We start from the raw sequence: 21,843 nt of genomic DNA on the forward strand, positions 1-21,843 counted from the left end.
TCTTTTCCTCTCCCTATTTTTGTTTGCCTTATTTCAACCTACCCTTTTGAAATATATATTTTAGTATTTGTTGAACTCCCTAAAAAAATCAAAGGGATAATTTCTAAAGATCCTTTCCCATTCCAACAACCTACCAGCTTCTATATGATAATTCCTAATTTTAAAAAGTTAACTTTCATATTTCCAAAATCTTGGAGAGGAACCCACAATTAAATGACAAATTAAGTTTTTTGTTTGTCTGTTTTAATCGGCCCTTGATTGATTTTTATGAGTCAAAGATCCTCAACAGAAAAAGATTGCCCCTTCCATTTTGAAGCAGTGTGTTCAAGTGGAAAGACTGCTATTTTGGGATTCAAATGTTGCTCTTGCTAATTTACTTCCTGTGCAACTTTGGGCAAATCATTTAATTTCCCTCTGTTTCTCTGGGGAATGAAAAGATCCGACTAGATGATATAGAAGATTTCTTCTAGCACTAAAAAATGTGATTCTAGGATGCCGTGACCCCTATGTTAGGAAAGTAAAATAAAGGTGAACTTTCCCAAGGAAAGGCAACTTTGGGGCTATTGATTGGTTTCTCATCAGCAGAGGGAAAATATTTCAGAAAGAGCTGGTACTTGTTGAGGTTCCCTCTTTCTTTCTGCAGCTTCATAGAGAAATTTTCTCTCAGTGGGCTTCCTCTCTAGGAAAGGGGAAGATTGCTCCTTTAATTACCAGCAGATCTGACTATAGGGATGTCTCAGAGGACATACAAAACACTCATAGTGGTTTGGACTATAGTATGGAATATGGTAGCCCAATATTAGCCATCGGTGATGCTCCCACAAGGGTACATCTCCAGACCAACAGTAATAATCATTCCTCACATTTGTATCTCGTTTGGTAATTCTGATAAACCTGTGAGGGAAGCCTGAAACAGATTGTTCACATGAGCTACTTTCCCAAACCTCTTCACACAAATCCATACAGAGGTTATTGTGATCCCGGGAAATGCCATCCTTGGGAGCCTTTGTTCACTCTGGTGGGAGTTTTCCCCAGTGTCTGCACAGAGATTATCTATTTGCCCCGTATCTCAATGTTTTCTTTGATATTGAATCTTGTACATATTCCAGGGTTTTCCCTAAGGTATTGTACCTAATAACCATTTATACTTTTGAGTTAATTAGTAAGATGTGAGGGTTTTCCCCCCCATAATCTGTATGGACAGAACAATCTACAAAATTAAGCCAATTCCGCCCCCCCCCCCCAAAAAAAAAAAAAAAAAAAAAAAAACACCAATAAGTTTTTTTCAAAGTTCAGTGGGAAAAGTGCTAACTTTCTGACTTGGGTTCAAATCCAGGCTTTGCCAATCGCTACCTAATTGATCTTGAAGAAATCACTGTGATTGATCTCAGTTCATAATTTTCGACAAGGATTCCTCAGCTTTGCTTAAGAGGTAGAATTCCTGATTCTCTCTTGCCTAAACACTTATATCCCTGGGAATGGCAGACACCTGCTAGAAAGAAGCTGGTTCATTAGCAAGCATTTAGTCTGAGAGAAGGATCAGTGAAATTGTAGCACTGGGAATCGAGTTGCTGTCTTAAATGGTGTTTATCATTTCAACCAAGAGTTCTGCTGAATTTCTCCAAAACAAGTTCCTTAAAGATGTAGGTCTCAGATTTAAACTTCCAATTAGTTTGGGAGTAGAGAAGAAAAAAAAAATTCACATTTTTAAAAAAATCTATCTATGGAGTTATTCTGTTCTTTTTTTTTTTCCAACCTTTAAATAAAATTAGTATTTTATTTTATTTTTTAAAATTCTATTAGCAATTTGGGAAGTGGAACAGTAGTTTTTCTTTCTTTTTTTCTTTTTTAAGAAAGCAACAGATAAGCAACTTTGGGTCCAAAGAATTTGGGTGGCTTGTCCAAGGTCACACAGGAAGTCTGTAGCAAAACGGAGGCTGCAACTCCTTCAGGGTTTTATTTCTGATTCACAGTACAATGTTTCAGCTACTGGATCTCTCTCCATAGAGTCTTATTTTTGAACCAGAAAAAAAAGGCCCTGGTCAAAGTATATAGTGTTAAAGCAAATACTATATATACATATATATAAGTTGGGATAATATTCATATGTTATGGTTTGCATATAAGTAGTTCTTCCCCACTATTTTTATTAGGGAAGTAATTCTAATTTTTATTGCATATCTGAAAAAAGGATTAAGTTCAGACAAAAAAAATTGATTGTTCTTGAGTTATAAATAAAACTTTAAAACCCAATACTAAGATTTGCATTGGTTTCTTTATTCTGCCTAGTTCTGGGTATCATGTTTTAGAAGGGACACTAACTACCAAGTGTGCCTTCTGAGGAGGGTAATAAAGACAAAAAAATCATTAAAAACCATATCAAAAGATCTAAGGATTTAATTTGAAGAAAATGAGTGGGGGACAGACATTTAAAGGACTCTCATGTGAAAGAAGGAGATTTGGCCCCTAAGGACAAAATTAGGAATGGCAATAAGATATTATACACATTGGAAACTTTCAGTTTAACAGAAGGAAAAAGTTAATAGTTATAGAGGTTCAGAAGTGTAATGGTCTTCCCCAAAATACTTGATTTCTTTGTCCCTGGAATTAAGTAGAGATTGTACCACCATTCCCAACACAAGTAAACATGCTAGAATTTTAAGTTCTGATTAGTTTGGGAGAGGAGAAGAGTCACATTTTTATTATTTGTCTATGGAGTTATTTCTTTATTCAACATTTAAATAAAGTGGGTAAGTTGGAAAATGGGAAGAATTAGACATATATCTATGTCAGTTATCCAGTATTTAAGTTCCTGTAATGTGCAATCTGCTGGATGCTGGCAATACAAAGACCAAAAAAAAAAAAAAAAAAATCCGTCTTCAAGAAGCTTGTATTTTATTGGAGTAGACAATATGTACTTATATAAGTATATGTATATAAAACTTTTAAGGCAATTTGGGGGCAGAGGAGACATAACCTCAGAAAGCCTGTAGGAAAGAGTTTATCTCGTTCAACCCTGATCATTTTAAGATTAGGAAACTGAAGTCTAGAGGGGTCGACTTACTTGCCCAAAACCATTTAGTAACAATAATGTCATAATAATAGTCAGCATTTATATAGGACTTTAAGGTTTGCAAAATGCTTTATATATGTTATCTCATTTGATATCCTGTAAGGTTAGTACCATTATTATCCCCATTTTGCAGGTAAGGATACTTGGCCAGGAAAAGTTAAATGACTTGATGGATTCTAAGCTCCCTGCCAACATTTTGGTCTTGTTTGTGCCATAAGTTTACAATCCAAAGTGACCAAGAGAGAAGGAGCATGAAACAAGGAGCTTGTCTGATGATAGCTGTAGAGTATGCAAACCAAAGAGGGATGTTATAATGTACATGTGTATTATTCAACCATTTGTCATGTCTGACTATAATCCCATTTGGAGTTTTCTTGGCAAAGATACTGAAATGGTTTTTCATTTCCTTCTCCAGCTCATTTTACAGATGAGGAAATTGAGGCAGGCAGGGTTAAGTGACTTGCCCAGAGTCACACAGTTGGAAGTATCTGAGGCTGGGTTTGAATTCAAGTTTTACTGTCTCCAACACTGAATTGCCTCCTGATGAATAAAGTGGAAGGAATTCATCAGTATGCAAAAAAAAAAAAAAAAACCTGTGACATGTCTGACCATTGTTAGAGTAGACATTTATCTAGTATTTCTAGGTTTCATCATCAGTCTGCAAAACAAACAAACAAACAACAACAAAACCCTCTTTCTGTGATATGTCTGACCATTGTTTCAGCAGACATTTATTTAGTACTTGTAGGTTTGTAGCTAAGTGACGCAGTGGATAGAGTGCCAGACCTGGAGTCAGACCTCAGTTCAAATCCTATCTCAGACATTAACTGTGTGACCCTTGGTAAATCACTAAATCCCATTTGCCTCAGTTTCCTCATCTGTAAAATGTGCTGGAGAAGGAAAATAGCAAACCGTTTCAGTATCCTTGCCAAGAAAACCCAAAATGAAATCATAAAAAATCAGACACGGGTAAACAATAACAACATTTTACATGTGTTTTTGGCTTTGAATTGTTCTTTTCACTTTAGCCTTATCATAGAATTGTAAACTACGATTGTGCCTTTTATGTCTTTCCATTTTCTGAGTAATCCACTGCAAAAGGGTACTTAATACAGACTGTCTTTGTTTTTCAATATAATAAATTCTTGGAAATACTTCATTTAGAAGATGGTTATAAGCAGGTCATATGTAGTCGTGGGAACAATTTTATCTTTAGAATAATATTCCCAAATGAGGAGGATTTGGCATCAAATAAATTCCAGTCATGGCCAATAAGAAATATAGCTGCAACTGTAAACTTTTATTACAAGTTATTTCATTTTAATCAATTTTTTTTTGTTTTTCAATGAACAAGTATTCATTGTCTCTCTTTCCCCTTCCATTAAGAGAGGAAAAATTCTTGTGACAAAAAAACCCACAAATCTTCCTTTTAACTATGTTCAAAAATATATGGCTCATTTGTACTCTGAATCCATCACATCTCTGTTAGGAGGTGGGTAGCATTCTTTATCATTTATCCTTCAGAATCATGGTGATGCATTGTAATGATCAGAGATATTAAATCTTACTAAGTTATTTGTTTTTACAGTGTTTTATATTAATTGTCCTACTTCTGCTCAGTTCATGGAAGTCTTCTTTGTTTTCTCTGAAATCATCCCCTTCATCATAATTCTTATACCACAATAATATTCCATCATATTCATAAGCCATAATTTGAATGGGTACCTCCATAGTTTCCAGTTCTTTGCCACCACAAAAAGAGTTGCTATAAATATATTTGTTTACCTGGGTCCTTTTCCTTTTTTTTTTAAATCTATTTAGGACCATCATTTAAGTTACTTCCATGGATCTGTGCTTTCATCAAGTGGCTGTTACCTCCAATAATGCAGATAGCAACCCATCCATGACTGCTTATCTTGTCTACTTCCTCCCATAAGTTCCCTACAGTGGGTCCATCCAGTGTTATGAGGGCTTCCTTTAGAGCTTTTGATGTTGTGCTGAGACCAGGAGAGCAACCCACTAATTATCCCTCACTCTCCCCATGTGAAGCAAGCAAGCCTGTATATACTATTTTTAAAAAAATCCTGCCTCAGACATTAGCTGTGTAACCCTGGGTAAGTCATTTACACCCCATTTGCCTCAGTTTCCTCATCTGTAAAATGTGCTAGAGAAGAAATAGAGGGGGGAAAAAAGACAAGTTTATTTACTTGACATTTCATATTTGATTGAAAAGCCATAAAACAATGTAAAAGGCATTCTCAGCTTTTCAAAAGGAATTTTAAAACCAGAGCTATACTTAGGGAAGGGTCAGTGGAGCCTTGCCTCAGGGAGAAATATCTGAACAGGAAAACAGCACTAGCCAAGAGCATCCTTTCTCTGGTATCTTCTCTGCCCTTATCTTGCTTCCTTTTCCCAACCTTTGCCATCCCCTACCACAGCACCCTGGAAACCTCCTGGTACCCCGAAAAAGGGATTTTCTCCTCACTCCATCTGTATCCAAGATGAGCCTCCCTTCTGCCCCCGACCTGAGTCAGTGTATTAATCTTATCCAAGCTGTATTTACACCTTGTGATGCCCACTTTGGTCTTCCCTTCTCCCTTGCTTGCTCCAGGTGCAAAAAAATTGCCCGAGAGGACTCAGTTTAAAATAGCTCTCCATGAATTGCTAATTCAAGCACAAATCCATATCCTGTTATCCTGGGTATTTGATAGAAACATAATGAAATGGAATTGTGGATGTTAATCCAGCAGCCTGGTCAGGAACAGAGCTGATTCCTTTCTTTCAGTTAAGAACCCAAGTCCATGTCAGATATCCCATTAACTGTGATTCACTTGGGTGAGGGCCACATTCAAATTCAGGCTTCCAAAGACATGTCCTCTTGGATCTGTTGCCTTCCTGTGATATCCGTCTGACATTTGTGATGCTCCTTGAGAGGACCCAGAAATGTCTGAAGGCTCTCTAGAGAAAAGTGATTGGAACAGCTGGGAGTGGGAGGAGGGGGCAGGGAGAGGGGAGTACAGGAAGGAGACGCCATTTTCTTTCAAGCCAGAAACCATATAGACTATGGCTGTATTCCTTCCCAGAAGCCTGATAGTTTCTGTTTGAATTAGGGTTTTTTTTCTTTTCAATCCAAGTAGATTTCTGGAGAAAATACTTTTTGTGTAGCATCTGTTTCTAATCTACTTAGGCCACTCAGTTTGGACAGCTTGAAAATTGAGTGGGCTTTGGGGAGGAAAGAGTAGGGGGAGATGGGGGGAGAGAGGAAAGCCACATTTGCTGAATCACAAGTAATTGGTCTGTATACCAGGCTATGAAGCAAAGCAAATTCAAGCCAGAACCTAAGAAGTCTCTTAGACCAAGAGTTTGTGATATCATGGACCCCTTTGGCAATCTGGGGAAGCCTATGGGTCCTTTTACAGAATAATGTTCTTAAAAACATAAAACAAAATATATAGGATTATGAAGAAAACCGATTATAATGAAATAAAATGATCACAATAATTTTTTCAACAAGCAAATTATCATGGACCCCAGGTTTCAGAGGATTAGCTGACCCTGCATGATTTGGAAGGTTATAACCTTAGCTACCATCGGTAAAATAAGGAAATAATGGTACTTGATGGCCCTGGAATAGTCAGGCTGCAATCAGAATTTTCTCCGGTTGACTCTCGGTGGTGATTTATTTTTCATTTTATTCCAATAATCAAGTAAGAAGCTTTCCCACTGACAGCTCACATCTTGCTTGATTGCAGAGAAAATATGATAGGAGTAGATTTCCCAGAAGGAAACAAGCCCTAAATATCTTCCAAGGTCACTTTGGTAATCAGGGTTGGTCTTAGTAGACACAGCTATGTATTGTGGTTCTAGGGACTGGGAAGACCTCCCTATGCCCCCAAATGCCTTCTATGCCAAATGAATGATATAATGCCTCCTCTAGATGAGAAAAGGAATAGCCTAGACTGGCATAAATTTCTGGGACCTGGGGTTTTCTCCTGAGGCAAGGAAATACCACATAGTATAGGATGAAAACTGCTTGGGGAGGTAGCATGCTCTCTCTCCTGATATTTTCTTTTTGGGGGACAAATGGGTTTCCATTTAGTGCTACCCACATTCTAAATCATGAAATATTTTTTTGCTTTAGGAGAGGGACATAAAAATTCCAAATGTCAACAGTCTCTGCCTTCCCTTACTAGAGAAAGCATTATATTCATATTTTCTTTTTCTCTTATTAAAAAGCAAAACCCCTGGGAGGGAGAGAAGTTCATGAATTTTAAAATCTCATCATCTCTCATATATTCCTCAATGTGAATAAGTTTACTAGATCCTTTTCTCAAAACAGGTTTTGATAGAGGTGAGTAAGATTGAGTGCAATAAAATACTTGGGGAGGGAGAGAGAGAGAAGGAAAAAAAGGAAGGAAAGGGAGAAAGAGTATCTAAACGCTAGGGACTCTGCTAGGGAATGTATCACCACTAAAGACTGTTCTATTATCTCCTTATCACTCCAACGATTTTGTGCCTATCTCATATGGATGTTAGGAGCATCAAATGAAATTATATGTGAATGTATACATGAAACTGTATAATGTGTGTGTATGTGTATATATATATATGTATATGTGTGTGTAATATTGTGTTATAAGAAATGAACGGGATAGTTTTAGAAAAATGTAGGTAAATACTAATGCTGCAAAATGAAATAAACACAACTAGGGAAAAAAAACACAGTAACAACAATAATGTATAATGATCAATTGTGAATAGCTTTGCCATTCTGATCAATACAATGGTCAAGTGATCCAATGATTTATGATGAAAATGCTATTTATCTCCAGAAAAAGAGCATATATATATATATATATATATATATATATATATATGTGTGTGTGTGTGTGTGTGTGTATATATATATATATATATATATATATTACTATGTATGGATAAGGCATTATCTTAGATCTGAGAATGTTGTGGTTATTTAGTAGTTTCAACCTTGTCTGACTCTTCATATCCCATTTGGGGTTTTCTCAGTGGAGACACTGGAGAGGTTTGCCATTTCCTTCTCCAGCCCATTTTACAGATGAGAAAACTGTTTAGGTGACTTGCCCAGGATCACACAATGGCAAACAGTAAATATTTGAGGCCAATTTTGAACTCAAAAAGATTAATCCTCCTGAATGCAGGCCTGGCACTTTATCTGCTTCACTACCTAGATGCCCAGATCTTGGGATACCAAGGTAATTGTCTTGCCCTCAAGGAGCTTATAATATCATTGAAGAGACAGGGCATGTATACATGTTATATACACATATCATTCATAGGTGATATGGAATAGGAATTAAATAAGAAATTCAAAGTACCACTGAAAATTCTGAGGAAGGAAAAGTCACTCTCGGCTAAGAGCATCAAGAAAAATTTTATGGAAAAGGTGATTTTGAGGCTGTGCCTTGAAGAAGGAGGATTTCAATAAGCAGAGATGAGGACAGGGTCCATTTCATGACTACAGTTGTGTGAATGCAGACAAGAAACCTCAGACAGACATAAGGCAGTTGCTCTTTGTCCAGTTTGAAGAGAACATAAAGAACATGAAAGGTCACAGAGCAAAATATGGCAGATTTGTGGAGAGCCTTAATAGCCAGGCAAGAAAACCTCAGGATATCTTACAAAATATGCTTATCTTATCTAAACTTTGAATCTCTTACTTAAACTTTGAAGCTCTCCCCATAATAGGTCTTCATAAATGTTTATTGAATCATTATTTATTGAATAGGAGAGGGAATAGATAGAGAAAGAGGGAGTTAAGAGCATTGTTAACCCATGTAATACAGAAATTTATAATTGGGGGTTAGGACCAACCTTATTTAAATAAAATCAGTGCTGTATGTGGTGTGATGTAAGGATTTCCAACTCCAGTCTCTAGCTGGGGTTAGAATAAAATATTCCTGCCACAGGCCTTCTTGTAAGGGTTCATAATCTTTTCACTGTTATTTACTCCTTGAATTTAAACATTTAATGTAATTATTACCTGAGAAGGGAAGCACATTAAGGATTTATTGTCTGTTAGTAGCTTAGGTAATTTATTAGCTTGGTTAGTTTTTTCAGTATAATATTAATCATCTATAGGGTCTGGAAGACAAGGACACAAGATATAAGTTTTATTCAGAAAGAACGGACCTGAGAATGTTCAGAGAGTAGGGTGCTAGCGCTCCCTTCTCTCTCAAACCCAAAATATCTAAAAATATCTTACTGTGCTTACTGTGGAGAACCCAGAAGAGTTAGAAAGAAAAAAAAAATTTATTAAATGCCTATGATGTGCCAGTCACTGTAGAGATACAAAGAGAGAGAGAGAGAGAGAGAGAGAGAGAGAGAGAGAGAGAGAGAGAGAGAGAGATAAAAGGTAATCCCTTGCCTCAAGAAGCTTACTTTTGATGGGGAAAAGCTACATATAGGATTAAAAAAAATTAACAGAATGAAGACATTAGAATTAAGAGACGATGGGAAAGGCTTCCAATAAGGCAAAAGATTTTAGTTGGAACTTAAAAGAAGCTAGAGGGGTCAGTAGGCAAGATGAAAAGAGATAGCTTTCCAGGCACAGAGAACAGAAAGATAAAATGCCTGTCACAAGAGATAGAGTGTCTTGCTTTTGGAAAGGCCTCAGGAGGCCAGTGTTACTGCATAGAAGAATATATGGTCTAGAATGATGTGTAAGAAGACTGGAAAGTAGGAGAGGACTAATGAAAAGCATTTTATTAGAGGCCATAGGGAATAAGGAACTTCTGGAGTACATTGAGTAGGGGACTGATATGTGAGACCCCAATACAAATATCACTCTAGTATCAGGAGGATGGATTAAAAGGGGGAAAAACTTGAGGCAGGCAGACCCACCAACAAACTATTACAATAGTCTAGTTGTGATATGACCAGGGCCTGTACAAGAGTGGTAGTGGTGAGAGAAAAGTAAAATCTTAAAAATAACATGGGAATAAATTAATTGAATTAATGAAATAAAAAGCATTTGTCAAGTGCTTACTGTGTGCCATGCATGGAAATAATTTATGGTTATGTAAATACAAAAGTATGGATAGATATGGCTTCAAAAAGCTTATAATCCAACATGGGAAACACACAGGCGAGGAGGGAATTCTTGGTCCAGAAAGTTGCAGATGTGAGCCCTGTCCTGAAGCCCATTGGTATTGGACTCTCGTATTGGTGGAGATGAAGGCCCTGACCGACAAGAGGAGTGGGCAGAGTTGGGGAGAGGCAAGAGTTTCAGCTCTCAGGCTGAGTCCCAGTTGAGAGTTCCCTTTCAATCTAAAGACACATCAATCAAGAGTCACTCCTTTGGCACTGGTCACAATTCAGTTTTCTTTGAGCGGGAAGTTGACTTCCAGACCTGAGGAAGAGTATGGAAGTGGCCAACCCCACTTCAGGTTGCTGAGGGAAAACGCTCTGGAAAGACATGAGAGAAATCTTTATCTTGTCCCTGTCTCCAACTTGCTACCTACAGACAGAGGGCAGCTTTTCCCTTGGGCGAGATCTTGGACAGTCTCTTGGTTGAAGAATTATCTAGCTCCCAGTGGGAGAATGCCTTCCTTCTGTATTGCCTGGTATATGTTCTCATATTATACCTTCTCTAATTTCTGTTTTGCTACAATTTGGATAAATGAGTTTTTTTTGGTTTTCTTTTGTTATTCATTGTGTGTTCATTATGGAAGTGATATTAGGGGGTATTAGGGGAAAGGGTCATGTCTTGGATGTAGAGTTTGAACTCCCTCGTCCCTCTGCAGAAATCAGAGTAATCAGAGGTGAGAGGGAACCCAATCACATCCCTAAGACAAACAATATTTAGGAAAGCAGACAGATATGCTTCTAGCCCGGCTCTCTCTCTCCCTCTGAGAACAGAAGAGTCACTGACCACAATTTCCTGTTTCAAATGAAAGTCTCCTTTGGACAGGAGTAGGGAAAATTAGAGCTAGAATTGTCTATTCCACCTCCCTTGGAGCCATACACAAGGACAGTGTCCTCATCACCCCCTTACACCTAGGAGGATCACTATATTCTTACTGCTATAGGGGATAATGAATGGGGACCATTGGGTAGCAGACTGATATACCTATTCCAAGAACCCTGGCAGAGTTGACTTGATTGTGACTGCAGAACTGAAAGGGGAGAAGGGGTGTTTCAGGGTGGCAATCTGAGGCTGGGGAGAATATGCTTGGAGGAGAATTCTGGAGAGATGGCCAGGTAGGTCAGAAAATTCCAAATGCTCCAGATTTCTCCCATAAACAAAACAAAATTGAACTTTAGGGCAAATGTAGATGGGTGAAAAACAAATAAGTCTTAGACAGAACAGAGGTCTTCCTGGGACAATGGAGAAGACCCAAAGAAAAACCCCAGGACAGAGGTTTAAACCCTGTGAAGAGCAAACACCTCCAGGCTAGCTCCTCTGAACAGCAGGCAGGGGAATCCCGGGGGCTAGTTGGATTTGGAGGTAGCTTCAGACCCAACCATAGGAACTTTCACCTCCCAGGTAAGTTGGGATTTAGGAAAACTGAGGGAATCTCTGCTGATGAGAAAAGCCAGGCCCAGCTAAGCTGTGGCAACACAGTACAACACTTACAGAAGGGTAGAGTTCTTTGTTGAGATTCCAAGTCAGAGGGGAGAATTGAGGTGAAGCTAGAGGCACCCGCCCAATACACACTCATTCCCCAGGACTACAGGTAATTACACTAATAAGTTTTTATTTTTAAAAATGAGCAGGCAAAGGAGAAAGAACCCAAGCCTAGAAAACTACTATGGGAAAAAGGAAGACAGGTTCATACTCAGAGGATACTGAAGTAAAAAAGCTTCTCCTACCCCAAAGAGTAAATGGTTACTTACGCAAAAAGAATTTATAGAATAACTAACAACAACAACAAAAAAAAAGACTTTAAAAATCAAACAAGAGAGAGGGAGGAAAAACTTTTAAAAATGAGAGCAATCCAAGAAAAATAAGATTATGCAAAGAAAGCCAACCTACCAGAAAAGGAGATCTAGAGTCTTAAAAAAAAAATGGTTATTTGAAATTTAGAATTGAGCAAGGGGAATATAGTAAAGTTTTAAGAGACCAAGAAATAATAAAACTAAATATAAAGAATGAAAAAATAGAGGAGAATGGGAAACATAAGAAAAACAACACATCTGGAGAGCAGATCAAAAAAAGAAAACATAAGAATAATTGGACTACCTTAAAGTTATGACCAAAAAAAAAGAACCTTGACAAAATAATCCTTGAAATAGTAAAGAAAATTGTTCTGAAGTGATAGAACAAGAGAGGAAAGTAGAAATAGAAAAAAATCCACCAATCACCTCACAGACAGCCTATAAGGGAAACATATAGGAACATCATTGCTAAATTCAAATCCCTAGATCAGAGAAAATTTTACAAGCAACAACAACCAATTCAAATATGCTAGAACTACAATTAGAATTGCACAGGATTTATCAGCAGCTACAAAAAGATTGCAGATCTCTTTATACAGGCAATCAAAATATTTAGGATTGTGGTAAAAAATATTATATCCAGCAAATTAAATATAATATTGAATGGAAAAAATGGACATTCAATGAACTGTCAAATTTTCAGGATTTTGTCTCAATCAAATCTGAATTCAATAGAACATATAAGCCTAACTTTGAAATCAAAGACCAATTTTAAGAACTCAATAAAGACAAAACTGTTTATGTTTTATACATGGAAATGTAAGCCTTATGTTTAAGATTGACATCAGTAATTGGATAGTCCAAAGGAAAGACTAGAGTAGAGCTGAGTATGATGTGACTCTAAAAAGCAAAACCATCTAGGAAAAGGTAAAATAGTAATTATGCTGTATGAATGAGGTGTGAAAGCAAGAACCAACACAGAGGAATTAGATGGGGAAGAAAATCTACTCACATTGGGAATGGGTTAAAGAAGGAACAATGCATGCATATACCAAAAAGAGTATATAACCCTCCAAAATCTATAAAGAAATAAGGGGGGAGGGAATAGTTTAAAATGGAGTATAGAAGGGTGTGTACATTAACAGGAATGGGATAAATTATGTAGATTAATAGGAAAAGGATAAAGAGGGAGGGAAGGGGGGAAGATAAGGGAGGGATCCAGGTGAGATAGGTGACGGGGAGTGTAAGTAATAGTAAGACAAATTATCAGGTGGAAATAAAGTGGAAGAGTTAGTAGGAAGAGGAAATAAGAGACACACAAACACAATAATAATGATCAAGAGTAGAATTTATTAGATAGAAAAGTAGGGGTAGTAATCATTGATCTTAGACAAAGTCAGAGTTAGAAAAAAGTTCAGAAAGAAGAGAAATCTACATTATATGTCAGTCATTAATATTGTTTTAGATATATATGTATATGTGTGTTTGTATGGATGGATATGTAGGTATATGTATGAATGTATAGGTATATATATGTGGGGGGGTAGTGTATGTGTATATATGTGTGCATATGGGTTTGTGTGTATGTATGTATACATAAATATATCTGTGCTTAACTGTAGTCTGCTGGGGGGAAGGAGGAAAGTGGGAAAAAATAAAGTAAAAAGTGCACAGCAAAGAATAAAAGAAAACTTACAAGGAAACAAAGAAAAGATAAAGAATTATAAATTCAACAATACTTTCTTGAAATGGAAATGTATTGTTAGATATTTTGAATCTTCCCTAATATTCTGCTGAACACATGACAATGATTTTTTTTCTTTCTTTTGCTATTTTGTTTTGTTCTATTTTGATTTGTAGTTTTAAATAAATTAATACTTTTTTTAAAAAAAAAGAGAAAGCATATGCTTGAAGGAGGAACGGACGGCGAAACATGGCTGAGTCTTGAGTGAGCTTGAAATAATGGACCAGGAGAGGCAGTCACCAACAAGAGCAGAAGCTCCAGAGATGAAAGGTTAAAACATCCAGGATATAATCTCTGACCCAGCTGGCCTGGGGAATTGTGAAGACCTATCAGTAAAATGCTGCTAATCTATAGTTAAACACAGCACAATTGGCATTAGCCAGGCCCAGAGTTGGAGAAAGAAGCAAAAGGAAATGATGGTGCCGACAAAGTCCAATTGGTCTCCCTCACCAGTTTGCAGAGGCCTGGGCTTATAATTCTTGCAACTTTTCACACACGGGCTTGAGGCTAACTGGATGTTTCCTCGCATTTCATCTGTCCCCACATGCATGCCCTGGAACTTTTATGAACCCTGGAACTCTCACTCAGTGGCAGAGGAAAGGGCCTCCTTTCCCCTTCCATCTCACTACCTCGCTGTGTGTCCCCAGGCATCCTAGGATCCTGTGAGCAATGCCAGATCAACCTTCAATTTACCTGACTCTCCCAAAAAAGGCCTTAGAAAGAGGGGGGGCAGAAGAAACTTGGGAAGGTCTTTAGGTTCATCCATGGCTCTGCTATTTCTGAGGCTCAGTTGCATGAAATATAATAAGGCCTGCAGGACAGTGCTGATGCTGCAAGGGGGCTGAAAATAAATCTCAGACTCATGAGAAGTTTCTAGTGACTTTGTCTCGGGATTAAAGGGGAAGGAGATATGAATGTGCATTGGGTCCGTGCCCTTGTCCCGTCCTGCCTTAAGCAGACCTTAGCTGTCCTGACCAGGGCCCAAAAGTCCTTGACTCCAGGGCACTAGGATGCTTTCTGCCCCCTCTCAAATAGATCCGCTACCTGCTTGTGAGTGTTTGCTATTCCTTTCATTTCTCACTTAGAGAGAGGGCTTAAAATTCATCCAAATACTCCGGTGATCTATTTGTCGGCAATAAAATGTAGATGGCTAATGTTGGATTCTTTACTGGGAGCCAGTTTTGAAAGGGAAAAAGACTTGGGTCTCCTCTGAATGGGATGGAAAGGCATGGGTGAGGAAAGGAAAAGAGGAGGGAGGATTCTCTGCTTACCTACATTATACAACTATAGTCTCTCCCCAAGAGCAAGATAATGTCAAAGAAGAAAGGGATGGGAAAGGAGACCTTCATGACAAAGTCCTCAAGGTTGGGCCCATAAAGACTGCCTTCATGATGTGATGTGGTGGAACAGCAAGGTCCCGTCCTGTCATCATTTCCTCCCCTCTCCTAGGTGGCTTTTGCCAGAAAATATTCTGCAAAGTTTGAACCTTTTAGCTTAAAACTTTGATCCCTATTAAAGTGAAAATCTCTCTAGAAGGGGATCACATTTCAAGTGCCAAGAATGAAAGCTGCAGGGCAGGTTTTGATAAGAGGCTGAAAGACAGCTTGGGTCCCTGGAAATTAATGGGGAGGGGGCTTGATGCCATAGGGGTGGTCAGGTCAAGTATTAGACAAAAGAGACTGAAATTATCCTAGGAAGAAATCAAATGGAGTAATCTTTGTTAGGTCTCCAAGAAGGGGCAGGGTAAGTGAGTCCCTTAAAGGAGTCATGAAAGTCTAAGTTTGAATCTTGCCTTAGACACTTACTGACTTGCCAGTACTTCTGTGTGCCTGAATTTCCTCATCTATAAAACTGGGATAACAGTAGCACCTGCCTCCCAGTGTGGGGAAGCTCAAATGAGATACAGCTATCCCTTACACATCATGATTTTCCCCATTATGATTTCGAGCTATCCTAGGTCAGCTTAAGAAATTAAATGGGAATTTTGTGGAAATTACAGACATGCAAAGGCCAGCAGACAACATAGAAAAAATTTAGAAACTCAGAAAATTTTACAATTTTTACAAAATAATTTTACAGTAAGATACTGTAAATACCCCATAAATGGAAAAAAAAAACCCCAAAAATCAGACCTTCTCTGGTATGAAAGGAAGGGCAAAAAAAATTCACATAGTTTTTTTTCAGATCATGGGGGTGCCATGCCCCCAACCCCCATGATATAGAAGGGCTAATTGTAATATATGAAAAAAATTTTGTAAACCTGGAAGCATGATGATGATGATGATATTTCTAAAATAAGGTAGCCATAGTGATAATTCAGGGAAATGACAGGAAAGATTTGTTAGTACCAAAAACAGAATTTGCACTCAAGTTTTCCTGTGGGACTTTTTATCCTCTTTGGATCTCTCTGGATATCATCTCTAAAATAAGGAGATTGGCCCAGATGGTCTTGAAGGTCCCTTCCAGCTATAGAACAGGTGACCAGGACTCCAAGTCCAGTATTTTATCCATGTGCCATATTTCTGCTCATTGTTTTACTGATGAGGAAAATGAAACTGATTACTGAAGCTAGCTGAGTAGAAGGTATTTTTATAAACTCTGTATAGAATCTATTAAATTTCAAATCTGTTAGGGACCCAGGTTTTCTTTCTTTTAGACAATTGTCTATAAAGTATTAGGAAGCTGAACCTCACTAATTACAGACATAATCTTGCCAGGAGAAATAGAATGAGTATTTAATGAGGATTATTAGACACAAACTACCAGAGAAATTCTTAGCTCAGGAATGATCTGAATAGTTGAGAACTGTCAAGCACTGCTTAATATTTTCTGTTTTATTAGATCACCAGAAATTATGGGGAGGTTAGAGTCCTAACCTTATCTAATTAGGTGTAGTTTTGGAGATGGGTTCAAGACTACTTCTAGAGAATACTTAAAACATTCAATTGCAAGCCCTATACAACCACACTCAGCTCTGTATTGCACAGGAAATTCCACATTGATTGGGCTCTCCTATTGCCAGTCCCACTCATGCAAGGCCCCTTTCATTTCAGTTATGGCCAAGGAAAAACTGTGAAGGAAAAACAGGTTTTGTGTTCATGGACTTCTAGTCTTCAAATACGCAAAACCAAACTACTGTCTCAAAGTCTCCAATTTCTCCTTCAGATCTGTCCCAAGTGCCCCAAGCTTCCAGGCCTTTCCCAGTTCCCCCCATGCTCAAATACAAACGTTCTTGCCCTATTTTCTATTCCCTTAGGATCCTTCTCTCTGCTAGGTGATAGCTAGTACTTTTGATAAATTAATCCTATGTGAGTAGGTACTGCTGCTCCTCCCAGAGAACACGAGCATAATGTTAACGAGAATTCATAATTCAAGGGTGACACATCTGGAATTTTGGAGGCCATGTAGTCCAACCCTCTCAATTTCACTTCTAGAGAGGAAGGCCATTATTTTAATGGGAATGTGCTTCTAACCAGTGTTCCTGTCTCTACCCTTTCCCAGCTTTAATCCCCTATATACAGCTATCTATGAAGCTAATTTTCTTTTTTTTAGGTAGGGAAGACAATGGAATTAGCTTTTTTTTTTTTTAAGCACCTACTAGGTAGCAGTCATTGTGCTTAGTGATTTACAAATATTATCTCATTTAATCCTTACCACAATCTTTCAAGATAGGTGCTATTATATCTCCATTTTTGTTATTGTTATTGTTGTTTGGTCATTTTCAATTGTGTCTAACTCTTCCTAACCCCATTTGGGTTTTCTTGGCAGAGATAATACAGTGGTTTGCCATTTCATTCTCCAGCTCATTTTACAGATGAGAAACCTGAGGCAAACAGGATGGATGACTTACTCAGGGTCACACAGATAGCATCTAGGGCCAAATTCTCTGAATTCCCCCTCATCCAATCTTATCTGTTATAATCCTATCCATCCCTTAAGGCCCAAATCTACTGGGCTTTCCCACATTTCTCTACCACTTAATAATCCTTTGCCTCTTAGACCTCAAATAGCATTTTGCTTATATCCCTTCTGTGTTCTTTCTTTTTTGACACAGAAATGATTTTATTAATAAGGATGTTGAAATATATTTATAGCAATTTAAGTACAAAGTATTTTTAGCTGTAGCAACCATTACACTAATATGCATTCTTAGTATTGTGTACTACAGTTATTGAAGCTTGTATGTGTTGTGCTCTGAGACTGGGAGCTTTGAGAGGGCAGATATTAAGAAATAAGGCACGAGAGAGAAAGAACAGACCTGAGCTTCTCTACCAGAGATGCATTCCTCTTGCTTGTGAGTCAGAGAAGAGAGAGTATTTAGGTGAGGTCAGCATTGCAACCTAAACTGTTATAACAATTGTCAAGCTGGCTCATCTTTTGTGTTATGTGGCTTCAGGGCTGACCCACGAGCACTTTTCTGTAGGGACAAGGTCAGGAATAAGCTCAGCTGGCAATATTTGGGTAGGCGATGGGTCCTGGGTCTGACCACAGTTTTCATCATCACTCCCTTCCCCATTCTGGTGCAATCTGTGTATACAAGAGAAAGAACCACAGCCCCGATCCAACACAGATAGCCCTGAACAGCCCCACACACCACAGGGCCAGCCTGAGGGCAGGAGATCTAGAACCAAAGGCTTCAGGGTCAGGGCAGCTGAACAAGGTCCACTTGGACTGGCCTTTCCCCAGTGAACATTTCACTGAATCTTCTCCTTGTATTCTAGCCCTGAGGACTCACCAGATTGCACCAAGATATACCAGAATCCTTTGCCTCACTAGTACCTAGCACATAGTAGGTGCTTAATAAAGGTATTTTTTAAACTGAATGTAAAGGTAGAGTTGAGAAAAGGCGAGATGGGCAACAGCAAAGAATCTAGTTTGACTGGGACCTAGAAAGTACCAAGATGGCCAGCCAGAAGGGGAAGTTAAAGCTAGATATTGCAGAAGCCCTTGAATGCAAAGCTAAGCAGTTTTTCATGTATTCAGTAAAGGATAGAGCCCCATTACAGACTTTCCAATTTCACAATTTCCATTTTATGGATGAAAAACTGTAACTGAGAGAGATTAAAAAATGTTGGGCCAAAGTCATACAACGATAAGTGCCAGAACCAGGACTCAAACCCCTGAGGTCTCATCTTTAGATCAATTCCATTCAATTCAGCAATAATTTATTAATGACCTGCCTGGTTCCAGATTCTCTCTGACCTTGGGGAGCCCTTGTGGTCTTTTCACAATACCATAATATAGATTGGAAGAAATTATGACTCACCTTTTTTATTTCTGGTATCGGGATTAATCAAAAAGTCTTTTTTTGATGCTTATAATCATAGATATTGAACTAGCAGAGACTTTGGAGTTTTTGTAAGTCAGTCAGAAATTATTAAGTACCTTAAATATCTGTTGCTGCTAATTATCCTGCTAAGTGCTAGCTGATATAAAGAAAGATAAAAAAACAAAAACAGTCCCTCTTCTAAAGGAGCTTATATTCCAACTCCCTCATACAGATGAAGAAACTGAGCCCAGGGAAGCTAATTAATTAATTGCTTTTTATTATATAAATTGATTTAATTGATAGTTAATGACTTTCCCAAGGTCATGGCAGGAATTAAATGTCAGAGACAGTATTTGAAGTCAAATCCCTTGATCTAGATGGAGTCTGTGGTCTTCTCACTGTACCAAACTGCCTCCATCCCTAAATACTTTATCCCAGGTGGCATGGACTTATTTACCTCAAACCCCTTATAATAATATTTGGAGATGAGACTGCTACCTGGACTAGCTGGCCTTTTGTGTAGGCAGAGAAACTGTATACTTCCTTGGTTTAGTGAAAACTACTGGAAGGCTCACAGATCCCCAACTTTTTCCTACAGTGACCGGCCTCAGAGGAATTCTACTTCAACTTTGATATTTATTAAGGACCTATTTTTCTCAGAGCTCTGGGCTAGGTACTAGGAAAAAATCAAAATCCCTTTTTTCATGACTCAATGCCCACTGCTAAGCATCCTTCCTTTAGGGACTGAGGATTGAGCATGAGCTCAGTCTGAAAAGATCAGATAAACTGCTCCAGGCTGAATTTGTGATGTGCTACAGAATGTGACCATGGACCATGGACTCATTCTCTCTCTCTCTCTCTCTCTCTCTCTCTCTCTCTCTCTCTCTCTCTCTCTCTCTCTCTCTCTTTCTCTCTCTCTCTCTCTGTCTCTCTCTCTCTCTTTTTGTTTCTCTCTCTCTCTCTCTGCCTTTTTTATCTCTCCTCTCTTCTTTTTTTCTTTGTCTCTGATTCTCTCTGTGTCTCTCTCTTTCTCCCCATTTCTCTCTACCTTTTTATCTCTCCTCTCTTCTCTTTGTTTGTCTCTCTCTCTTTATCTCCATCTCTCTTTTTGCCTTTTTATCTCTCCTCTCTGTCTCGATCTCTTTGTCTCTCTCTCTTTCTCTCCTCTCCCCTCTTCTTCCTTTGTTTGTTTCTCTCTCTCCTTCCTTCCTCACACCCTTCCCTCCAAAGGGGAACACAGACATACTAAATGAGTTGTTCTTTCTCTCCTAGAGAGCCTGCAAACTGAAAAACAGTCCCTGTCCTCAAAATGCTTACATTCTACTAGACAATCGAATATTTAGTCCACAGATGACTAAATGTAAGAGAAGCAAGAACAACGTGCCTTTTTTCATGCCTGGGAAGTTCTTCCTCCTCATATCTATCTATTAAAGTCCTTCCATTGCTTTGAAGGCTTTTCCTGGTCTTCTCAAATGTGATTCTCCCTTCTTGAAACAGAAACAAGAAGTAATGGATTCTTTCAGAATATCCCTTATTTATGGTGACATTCTGGTGCACATTGCCTCATATTATTCAGTAGAGAATACAAAACCTTCTCTGGTAAGGTTGGCACGGTAAAAACTGTGTAAATGCTTCTAAAACGCTTTAGGATCCCCAAACAGAAACTATTTTAGTGTAGAGAAACACACATTTCTCTTTCCTTCCTCATCCCTCCATAGAGTGAAAAGAACAACAAACAAAGGGAATTATAGTCTGGGTTCTAGTTCTATCTTGCTGTTTGATCATGCTGGTGCCACTAACGCTCTCTTGACCTCAGTTTCTTAGTCTGTAAAATGACAGGATTAGAGCAAAGGATTGTGAAGGTCATTCAAATTTATTATCATTTTATGATTCTATGACTTGGAATAACCAAAGTAATAGATCAGTTACCCATCTGAATTATTTGCATGATGCTATTGGGTTATTCGAACCCAAAAGAGTAGCTCCCTTTAGCTCTATGTGGAGTGATACTAAGCCCCCAAACTTCAGGGGTGCACAAGGGAAGGGCAAGGGCTACATCCATTTTGCTCAAGTGGAGATCAGCTCCCTCTGGTGGCTGAGATGGAGCAGCCTCTACCTTCAGCATCCTGACTGGTCTTTCCAAGTCTTCAGGTCAGCAGAGCATAGATTTAAACCTTACAAACCGTCTAGTCCAGTTCCCTCATTTTGCAAATTGAAGCTCAAGGAAGTCACAGCTAATAAGTGCCAGAGGCAAGATCTGAAGGCAGCTTTTCTTGACTCCAAGCCCAACACACTATCCCTTACGCCATGTTGCCTCTCACCATGAAAGATGGTAAGAAAGATGTAGAAGGCCTTGAATGTGATGGTAATGAATTTGAACTACACACACACACACACACACACACACACACACACACACACACTGATTTAGTGATTAGTTCTCTGCCAGAGTCCTTGGGGAGAAAGTCAAGGGACCCTCTGGCTTTCAAATGAGAAGTTAAATTAGCTGAGCAGGTACATTTATGATTAGGGCTCCCTTTGCCCTGGTTTGGAGGAGAGAAGACCAATTACTATTAGAAAGAATATGCTACCATGAGGGCCAATAATTTTGACTCCCATCTGCTGCTTTTCTGCCACGAGCAGATATAGGCAGATAGGAGTCAAAATTATTCCATCTTTCCCACCTGTGGTATGTGTGAGCAGCCTGAGGATGCAAGTTCCCAGGGGAAATCCTGGCTGGGACATGAACCACTGAGATTATTATTTCATGGATTCCCCCAAGATTGACCCTAGTCCAGTACATCAAAAACAAAATGTACAAGTTACAGATATAAATAA

This window comes from Antechinus flavipes, chromosome 2 (assembly GCF_016432865.1).
Source record: "Antechinus flavipes isolate AdamAnt ecotype Samford, QLD, Australia chromosome 2, AdamAnt_v2, whole genome shotgun sequence".
Taxonomy (NCBI): domain Eukaryota; kingdom Metazoa; phylum Chordata; class Mammalia; order Dasyuromorphia; family Dasyuridae; genus Antechinus; species Antechinus flavipes.